We start from the raw sequence: 10,732 nt of genomic DNA, 5'->3' as shown, positions 1-10,732 counted from the left end.
AATTTAAATTTAATTTTTCAGATTTGTTCATTTATATATCCATCCAACAAATATTTATTTTTATGTTTTCAGATGGTATTACACAAGTGTCTAAAATAAAGGTTAGAAATTTTACACCTGTAGAGGCTGGACAAAATATAAATGAATCAAGGAGACCAGCCGGTATGGCATGAGATTTCCTAAAGCACAACAGTCTCCTGCTCCACTCCAATGTACTTAAATGGCACAGTTCTAGATCTGTAATTTGATTAGAGGCTGAATAGCTGAAATTTTATTTGCAATATTCTGATTTTTAATACTCCACATCTAATTCAGTTAAAAATTACATATAAGCCCAAGAACATGTGTTTAAAACCCGGATATCACCTGCCTCCTTAAAATTTTGCCTGTTATTAGAGAGACCAGGATGCCATCCATTACATGACGGAGCAGGCTCCTGCCTCTGTGGTCGTGCTGGAAAATTATGGCATGCCATTTAGCAGAACAGAAGACGGGAAGATTTATCAGCGTGCATTTGGTGGACAGAGCCTCAAGTTTGGGAAAGGTGGGCAGGCCCATCGGTGCTGCTGCGTAGCTGATCGGACCGGCCACTCACTCCTGCACACCTTGTATGGAAGGTCTCTGCGATACGACACCAGCTACTTTGTGGAGTACTTTGCCCTGGACCTCCTGATGGAGAGCGGGAGTGCCGTGGAGTCATCGCACTGTGCATAGAGGACGGGTCCATACATCGCATACGTGCCAAGAACACTGTCATTGCCACTGGAGGGTACGGGAGGACCTACTTCAGCTGCACCTCCGCACTCACCAGCACTGGGGACCGCACGGCCATGATCACCAGGGCCGGCCTTCCCTGCCAGGACTTGGAGTTCCTGCAGTTCCACCCCACAGGCATATATGGCGCTGGCTGTCTCATTACGGAAGGATGCCGGGGAGAAAGAGGCATCCTCATTAACAGTCAGGGCGAGAGGTTCATGGAGCGGTACGCCCCTGTCGCACGGGACCTGGCATCCAGGGATGTGGTGTCTCGGTCCATGACGCTGGAGATCCGTGAAAGAAGAGGCTGTGGCCCCGAGAAGGACCACGTCTACCTTCAGTTGCACCACCTGCCCCCTGAGCAGCTGGCCACACGCTTCCCTGGCATTTCAGAGACAGCCATGATCTTCGCTGGTGTGGATGTCACCAAGGAGCCAATTCCTGTCCTCCCACTGTGCATTACAACATGGGTGGGATTCCCACCAACTACAAGGGGCAGGTGCTGAAGCATGTGAATGGCCAGGATCAGATTGTGCCCGGCCTGTATGCCTGCGGGGAGGCTGCCTGTGCCTCCGTGCACGGCGCCAACCGACTGGGGGCAAACTCCCTCTTGGACCTGGTGGTCTTTGGCTGGGCCTGTGCCCTGAGCATCGCACAGTCTTGCAGGCCTGGAGATAAAAGTCCTCCAATCAAACCAAATGCTGGTGAAGAGTCTGTCTCAAATCTCGACAGGCTACGATTTGCTGACGGGAGCATAAGAACCTCGGAGCTGCGTCTCAGCATGCAGAAGTCCATGCAGTCATGCTGCCGTGTTCCGTGTGGGGAGCGTGTTGCAGGAGGTCTGCGAGAAGATCAGTCGGCTTTATGGAGACCTGAAGCACTTGAAGACGTTTGACAGGGGAGTGGTCTGGAACACGGATCTGGTGGAGACCCTGGAGCTTCAGAACCTGATGCTGTGAGCTCTGCAGACCATCTATGGGAGTGGAGGCGAGGAAGGAGTCTCGTGGCGCTCACGCCAGGGAAGACTACAAGGTGCGGATTGACGAATATGATTACTCCCAGCCCACTGAGGGGCAGCAGAAGAAGCCATTTGGGGAGCATTGGAGGAAGCACACCCTTTCATATGTGGATGTCAAGACTGGAAAGGTCACTCTGGACTACAGACCGGTCATTGACAAGACCTTAAACGAGGCTGACTGCGCCACCGTGCCCCCTGCCATTCGCTCTTACTGACAGAACCCAGTGTCGTGCAAGTGGCTTCTGTGGCCATCGTCACAGTTTGTGCGGCTGCTCCTGTCGCATCTGTCTCAGCAGATTCCGTGCTCCTGAACAAGCAGTGTGCTTCACAGACATCAGGCCCGTGCCAGCAGCATGCCAGGACTCAGCGTGGGGGACGGCTTTACCTGCCTTTGTCCCTTGCTTTGTCATCCTTGGGAAGAGATGAAACTGGGCACAATCACAACACAAATGAGCAACCCTTCTTATTTCCAAACCCACTTAAAACCTTTACTGTTTGGCTTTAGGCATATCTGTTGACCTGAAATATCAAATGTAATTATCTTAGAATTCTATCACATCAAGATCCAGGAATTCTGTTGTGTATTTTTAAGAATAATTTTCATTCCTGACAGCAAAGGAAGAAAACCAACCTTTCCTCCTTGTTCTTGGCCAGTGGTTCAGTAGGTGAACTGCTTCCTGAAGAACTGGAACATCTAAACCCTGAATGAACCTGACGGAGTAAATGGATTTCCTTTTTAGTCTGTTTTTTTCAAAGGTCCAACTCATTTTAAATAACGAATCCATTCTTCATGAAATTCTTTACTAAAAAGTAATTTAAAAAAAAAAGAATTTTGAATTTTTATTCAGATTTTTTGGGAAATCAATAAATATTTTCCAATTCTGTCACTGGTCCTAATGACAGGTGCACAATTCTGTTGTCTGTTCTCATTTGATAACACTCAGTCTTTGTGTCAGTTGCTTAGATGGCAAAATCCTTTGGATCATCTTTAAGGTTGTCTGATTATATTCATTTTGAAAAGAAAAATGTTACACTTTAATATAGATTAGACTTAAAACAAAGTGTTTTGAGGAAAACTACAGCAAGATAATATCATTTGGGTAAAAAAGTTATTGTATGTGTACGCATAACACACACACACGAATAATAGAAAGATTCACAGATTGAGCCTATGTTCAGCACACTTCATGTTCACAAGAATTATTTGGAACTCATAGAAATTTTAGAGATGTGACTGTGCTTCAAGAGATGCAGATTATGTAACTTGGAACAGGACACTTTAAATAAGTCTCCTGTGATTTATGGGGCATGGTTATAAGATGGATATTTTAAACACTGTGGTGAACCAATTGATATCCTCTTACTGTGCATGTTCTAGGCAGTTGAAAACTAAGTAAATACTTCACATTTGTGAAACAGTAGACAGTGCTAATTGGCTGACAAGTTTAAATAATATTAAAAATAATGATAAAGAGTACTAGTTAACATTGAGACCATCGCATCACTCTTAAATATAGAGCTACTATGGTTATACTGATTGTACACATAGAGAACAAGTGTATGTCAGATATTTTTCTGTGATATAGGTTGTCAAACACTGCATATTTAACAAATTGTTGATCCATTTGAAGAGAGAACAATTATGGATCCTCTCATTGGAAGAGAGGATAAAGCAGTATGAATGTACATTTAGTGTTAGTTTATCATTTTTGTTATGAAACTGTGTTATCTATTTTAACCTTTCTCTGTTAAAGTAGCCAATTTTCTCCTATCCATTTCTCCTAACAGGAGAAAGATATTGTAGAGGTTGTTAACAGAGGTGAGGAGCTTGTCTGGCATCAGTCCTCAACACCCTTGGTTGGTTATAAATTATGTACACTCTGTTGTTTGTTTCCTTTCCTCATTGCATTAAAGCATTCAACGAGATGAGTCAGACCCTCTGTCCCTATGCTGGAATTGTGTTGGTCACAGATGAAAATACGCTCAAAGATCTTATTCTGGTCACAGTTTCAGAGGACTGGCCATAACATAGTGGTTTTATCAGGACAGAACAGGGAGATGATATGATCTAATATAAAGAGTAGGAAAGAGTAAGAAAAAAGCTAGAGTATTTGGATGTAATCCTAAACATGCCATTCTTCTAGTTCTGTGACTTACATTTAAATTATATAGATTATTCTTTCTCAGCACATAACAACCCTACCACATGATATCATTGTTAGTGCTCTGTAACTATTTGTTATCATAATCATCATTAGAAAGAAACAAAAGTTGGGAGATTTGCTCACAAATGTATATGCAGTGGACGCAATGTACAAACTGAATTCCTTACCCATGGCCAGCATTTCATTCCATTGACCTGGCTGCCAGTGTGCAGGTTAACATTCCCAAAAAGTGCGTGTCAAAAGAAAGAAGAGGTTATACTTAGAGGAGTTCCAGGAAAGACTTTTAAAACTAACTTAAACTTGATAGTAAACTGTGAGATGGTAGGAGGAGAAGGAGGAAGAGAAAGGGGTAAGAAAACATGGCAGTAGCTTTCAAATACTGATTATTATTAAAATTACTAAGATAATAAATGTGTAATTTTAGCATCCTAAGTACAGTATTGTTTTCCTTTTTTAATGTTCTATTTTTTAATATTTTTATTTGTTCTAATTAGTTATGCATGACAGTAGAATGCATTTGGATATATTCCACATATATGGAGCATAAATTCTCATTCTTCTGGTTGCACATGGTGTAGAATCACACCGGTTCTGTGATCATATGAGTACATAGGGTATAATCTCCCATTCATTCTACTATGCTTCCTATCCCCATATCCCCTCCTCTCCCTTTATTCCCCTCTGCCTAATCCAAAGTACCTCTATTCTCTCCTAGCCTCTGCCCCTTATTTGTGAATTAGCACCCACATATCCAAGAAAACATTTGGCCTTTGGTGTTTTGGGATTGACTTATTTTGCTTAGCATGATAGTCTCCAGCTGCATCTATTTACCTGTGAATGCCATAATCTCATTCTTCTTTAAGACTGAGTGTTACTCCCTTGTGTATATATACCAAATTTTCTTTATCCATTCATCTGTTCAAGGGTATCTAGGTTGGTTCCATAGTTTAGCTACTATGAATTGAGTTGCTATAAACATTGAAGTGGCTGTGTCATTGTAGTCTGCTGATCTTAAGTCCTTTGGATATAGGCCAAGGAGTGGGATAGCTGGGTCAAATGGTGGTTCCATTCCAATGGAATGGAATCTTCCTACTGCTTTCCATAGTGGTTGCACCAATTTGCAGTCCCATCAGCAATGTATGAATGTACCATTTTCCCCACAATCCTCACCAATATTTATTGTTGCTTGCATTCTTGATAATTGCCAATCTGGCTGGAGTGAAATGAAATCTTAGAGTAGTTTTGATTTGCGTTTCTCTAATTGCTAGAGATGTTGAACATTTTTTCATATATATTGATTGGTTGTATTTCTTCTGTGAAGTGTCTGTTAAGTTCCTTAGCTCATTTATTGATTGGGTTATTCATTATTTTTGGTCTTAAGTTTTTTGAGTTCTTTATATATCCTGGAGCTTAGTGCTCTATCTGTGGTCAAGATTTTCTCCCACTCTCTAGGCTCTCTCTTCATGTTATTGATTGCTTCCTTTGCTGAGAAGAAGCTTTTTAGTTTGAATCCATTCCATTTATTGATTGTTGATTTTAGTTCTTGTACTTTAGGAGTCTTTAGTAGGTCATGGAGTTAAGCTCAGAAATATGTATTTAAATCAGTTTCCCATGTGATTCTGTTATTTCATCCATTTAGACCACTCATGGAAAGACACTAAAAGAGGAACCATGCTGGAAACAAGGTTCAAAAAACTTGTTATTACTATCTACATATCTACAAATAACTCTTTATGGAGAAGGATCATCATTTTTTCCCTATTCTCTGTTTGAAGTAAGGAAGAAGAGGTAAAATTAAGATACTTATAAGATGTTTCATTTCGATTATTGGAAAAAAATCTACAGACTATAAATATTAAAATCAGGTATTGAATTACTGTAGTTATGGCATGTCTTTCTTTAACATTTCATTTAAATAAAACACTGAATAAACTTTATCATTTAAGTTACAGATTAGAAGTTAAATTGTCCAGATTGCTTTTAAGAAAGAGAACTAATGATTGCCAGATATCCTGGTATACACTCATGGTTGCTCCTCAAGTAGTCCATAATCTTTTGCGTTGGTCTCATTTGTCACCATTTTATACATGAGGTTGAGGCTGTCAGACTTGGAAACACTCAGAACCTCACCTAAGCTATGTGATTAGTTATCTTTTAAAACAAAGTGCAAACTCAGGATCTGTCCACTATGAATCTCTTCATTTTCTTCCGGACGAATTCTCTCCTCGCTCAAACACTTCACAATAATCTTGTCTCCTATGTCCAACTTCTTCCCACAGTGCAGCACTATGCTATTTGTCTAGAACTACATATATACTTGGTTCTCAGCTCTTTGGTAACTTCCCATTTCTTATGGGATTAATTCAAAATTCCTTGGCAGAACACAGAAGGTCTTAAGCAACTTGTTTCCAAACTATTTCTTCAGCCTTGCCCTGATTCCTTTGCAGCCTCATGTCATGCAGATTTACCTTGCTCTGTAGAATAACAAGATGCCTTGACCACAGAGTTCTTTCTGCCTGGAATACTTTTAGACAGTACTATCTGTCTAGCTCATTTAAATCATTTTATGAGGCCTGCCATAAATACCATCTCTGTGACACCCACAACAGAACTAATTTTCCCTCCTTTGTGATATCACATATCTTTTATACATTTTCCCCTTGTAATCTATCTGTTCTTGAAGCAAGATACTAGTTTTATTCATGTTTTTGTCCATAGTATCCAGTTCTTGGTGGGTGCCCTTAAATTTATTTAAATAAATTAATGTGTTAGCATAAAATACTTACTGCTCTTTTTAATCTCTTTTAAGAGTAAATTTTAATCCACCATGGATATGTTGTCCAATTAAAATATGAAGTTTTGAACTATATATATGTATATATATATATATATATATGGCAGTGGTTATAGTTTATTTTCATATTTTCATTGGCATGTAAATGTATTTTCTCATGAAAAATTACTAGAGTTTTTAAAACATCCTCTTCAATAGCAAAGTGATTATCAAAAACATGGCTTTGACTGATATTTAGAATTAATAGCGAGTGTATTGGCATAATCATTATTCAGTAAATTAAAATACCTAAAATAGATATTATTTCTCTGCAACAAGAGATAGTTTGCATCATGCATATATAAGTTTTTTCCCATAAACCATATATAAATGTAGCTTCATAAATATCTGCTACTCATTTATGTTAGGAGCAAGATTCAGAAGACAGAGGTCACACCTGATCGGTCCAAGAATTGGTAGAATAAAGTTCTCTTGAGGCTCTGTGTAATGAATACTAGGAAATCTTCAATAAATTTGCATTTGTTTTTTTATAATCAAATTTAGAAGCCAATTCAAAATTCATGCTTTCTTCTATTTTCTGCATATCTTGTATACTTATGCATTTTTTGGGGGGGGACATGCATGGGGACTAGATAAAATTCTTTAACTCTTACCTTTACATTTACTGTCTGGGGTAATGATGGTTGAGACTCATATTTGACCTGCTTTGAGCCTTTTGTAGTATTCCATTTTCATTAATAATATATCCGAAATTAATGTGCAGGTACTTTAGAATTTAATACACACAATGTCATTCATTTCCTTTTTTAAAGGGGGCGATTTTAAGTATTTTATTAACTAAGTTATTCCTCTTACACCTATGTATTTTGAAAATGTTTCTTATATGAAACATGAAATATTTCACTATTCTCTCATTTTTCTCAGCAAGGTAAATTCAATGGATATCGTGCCAAGTAGAGATTTGTTTTTCCATCTTAGTCCTTGTGTATTTTAGTTGTTTATATAACATCAGAAAATTGTCCTGTAGAGCACTGCATCATTACTAAAACCAGATGGAGTGGTTTACTTAGGTAATGCATTATTTCTAATCTCCTACCATTATGTGTCAAGACAAAATCTTGACTGATGTTGCTGAAATGGCCTCTACCAAAGCCATTTACAGCTGCAACTAGGATTCTTGAAGATCCTGATAATGCCAAGAACAGAGAGCCTAGGTTTGCCTGGACTTGATGAATGTTACCCCCATATTTGAGTTATTATCTTCAGCAATGTATCACTCTGAAAAATCTAAGAAAATAAAACAATTTTAGAAGAGAGCTATAAACTATTTCAGGAAACTATTTTCCTCCATCTTTTCATATAAAAAAAACCACAAATTAATTGAGGAAACTTATTTTGAACCTCGCCAGTATATATTTCTTTATGTGTTAAATCATGGGAAAAGCCTAAAATTGCAGACATAACTTTATATTGTACAAACAAATCTTTAAATAGAAAAAGATAATTTAAATGGCTATCTTAAATTTCACTTAAAAATACAAGTGTTTCAATAATAAAGTTTTTAACATTTTAATGAATCAAATGTATTTAGTATACTCCCTTTTTTACTCTAACCAGAGGTGGAAAAGTAAAAGTAATCCTAACTCATCTTTTACATATGCAAATTACAGTGATGTGATTAATGGTTAAGGATTCCAACTTTCTCTGCTGTCTCTCTCCAATTCGCATAAACTCTTTAGGTCTGAAAGCAGAGATACTGGTTCCTCTACTTTCATTACTGCTGGCCTTACACATATGCCCATCCATGAGTGAAAAATCCCCTGCAAGTTCTGAGCTAGAAACACATTGTATCATAAAACAGATTGCATTGTTTTGCCCCTATATTGCCATAGACATGAGGTATCCGAAAGCTAAATTTTACTTTTTGTTCTCTGTTCCCAAATTTCTTTAAGATAAAAATTTTCCTTTGTTTTTCATTACCCATATTTTAAGAGTTTAAGCCATTCTCTGTAAACCATCCTATGCCATTTTCAAAAGCACACTTCCCATAAATAATTCAATAAACTTAAAGAAAGAATATATAAGAAAATCTTTGTGGAACTACTGGAAGTCTTATAAATAACCATTTCTTCAAAATATTTTCCCTCATGACCTCCAAAATTTCACTGTTAACAAAGAATGGTTAAAAAAAAAAGGGGGAATAATTTTCTTTTTTCAGTCATTTGATGTACAGGAGTTCATCATATTAATCTCTTTAAGTGACTAAAGATAGGCAATAATCTGTGGAAAACAAAAAATGCTATGCTAGGTAGGACTAGTATAAGGACAGTCACAAAGTTACCACATAGACACTCCCACCTTCCATGATCATTTATCTTCAGGATGGAAGACTCATCAGTTTTTGGCTGATGTTTCATTATGTGAAAATCTTTCTTCTTCAGACCCATAAGTTAACATGATAAGAAATTTTATTGGTTGTGGTAGCTCTTTAAAAATGTTATAAGAGACACCTATACCAGTGTATTTAGTATTCCAAAGTGCTGGGTATGGTAAGTTTTAAGTTTTGGTCAGTTTAATATACTATGAGACTTGAATTGTTCATTAATTTATTTATTCCTCATCTTTTTTCACTACCCTACTATATTACATTTTTACTATTGACCTTTGGGAAATTTCATTTGGTTAATAAAGCCACTGTTTTATCTGTATCAAAATGTTTTCCCCAAATTGTCATTTGGCTACAGACATTATTTTGGCAAGTGGTATGGAGTCATCCTTTATATTTAGAGTTATGTATCCAAAGTTTCTATGTAAAATCAATTACTTGTCTAATTTTCTATTACCCCAGTAAAATTTGACCCTGTACAACCTCAAATAATAATGTATCAGGCTTTCCTTGAGCTGACTGGTTGGAAGGACTAATTTAGGCACCAAAGTACTATTTCACACAATGAAACACTCACTTTGCTGGATGCCTGGTAAATTAAAGAACTAATAAATTGCTTAAATAACAAAATTAATCTCAAATATTAGGTTATGATTTGTGAGAATGTATTTCAATTAAAAAAGTGTCTTGATTTTGGGACTTTACAGGAAAATAAGAAACTTACAAAAACAAATACAATGCTGCCTTTAAGCAAAATGTTTCTTTTTTCCAAGGGACCTTTGTTGAAAAATATTTCTCTTTTCCAAGGATATTTGTTCAGTAATACCAATAAATTTATCAATCATAGTATCTAGGGTATACTTACTGTTAAGAATATCATTTAAAAGCAGAAAACTAAAAAGTATTTGTGAAATTTTAGAAGAGAGTTAGAGGAAGCAGTTAGGACTACTCACGCACTCCTTATTGTAGGCATGATTCTCACTGTTTGAGGAAGACCCAATGAGCTCTCCCAGGAAATGACATAGTGAAGACCTTATACCAGGAGCAGTTCATGAGATTTACAAACAGAATATAAATTCATACCGATTGAGTAATATTTTATTTAATTTATTCCTCTGAGCTTTTCTCTCTTTAAAAGCATAAAATGGCTATAATGCCAAATGTTGAATCAACCAATAATGACATCTATCCATCAGTCCAATTAATAAAATGTATTTTTAAACAGATTTTCATTAATTGTATAATATTAACTGGAAATTAAACACTGTACTCCAGATCATTTCATAGTTCATAAAACCTTTGTCCTAATAAAAACTCCTACCTTATTTTTCTATCGTATTTCATACAAAATCAAAATATTATTATTCCTAGAGTTTCACATTTTACTTTATATGTAAAGTGAGTCTGAAGATTTGCAGTGAGAAAACAGAAAATCCATTCAAATTCATAGAGATTTGTCACATAAAAATAATGATCCAAGAATCAATTAAAAGTTCATCTATTTCTTTAACAGATGTAGGGGTGTTGGGGCTGTCAGAGGGGGAAGCCTTATCTCGGGTGCCATCTAGTGGAATATTAAAGAATGCCATCCTCTAAAGTGGAAGTTAAAGTGA

General features: G+C 36.9%; 1 pseudogene across 1 annotated transcript; it reads left to right on the top strand.

Annotated features, from left to right (window-relative positions):
* The first annotated feature begins 405 nt into the window (after positions 1-405).
* LOC306637989 (succinate dehydrogenase [ubiquinone] flavoprotein subunit, mitochondrial-like) lies at positions 406-2,513 on the top strand (annotated as a pseudogene). The gene has a single exon. The product of its transcript is annotated as a succinate dehydrogenase [ubiquinone] flavoprotein subunit, mitochondrial-like (transcript).
* The last annotated feature ends 8,219 nt before the right edge of the window (positions 2,514-10,732 follow it).

Source organism: Sciurus vulgaris (assembly GCF_902686455.1).
Source record: "Sciurus vulgaris genome assembly, chromosome: 10".
Classification (NCBI taxonomy): domain Eukaryota; kingdom Metazoa; phylum Chordata; class Mammalia; order Rodentia; family Sciuridae; genus Sciurus; species Sciurus vulgaris.
This window is presented reverse-complemented; position numbering and strand designations above follow the sequence as displayed.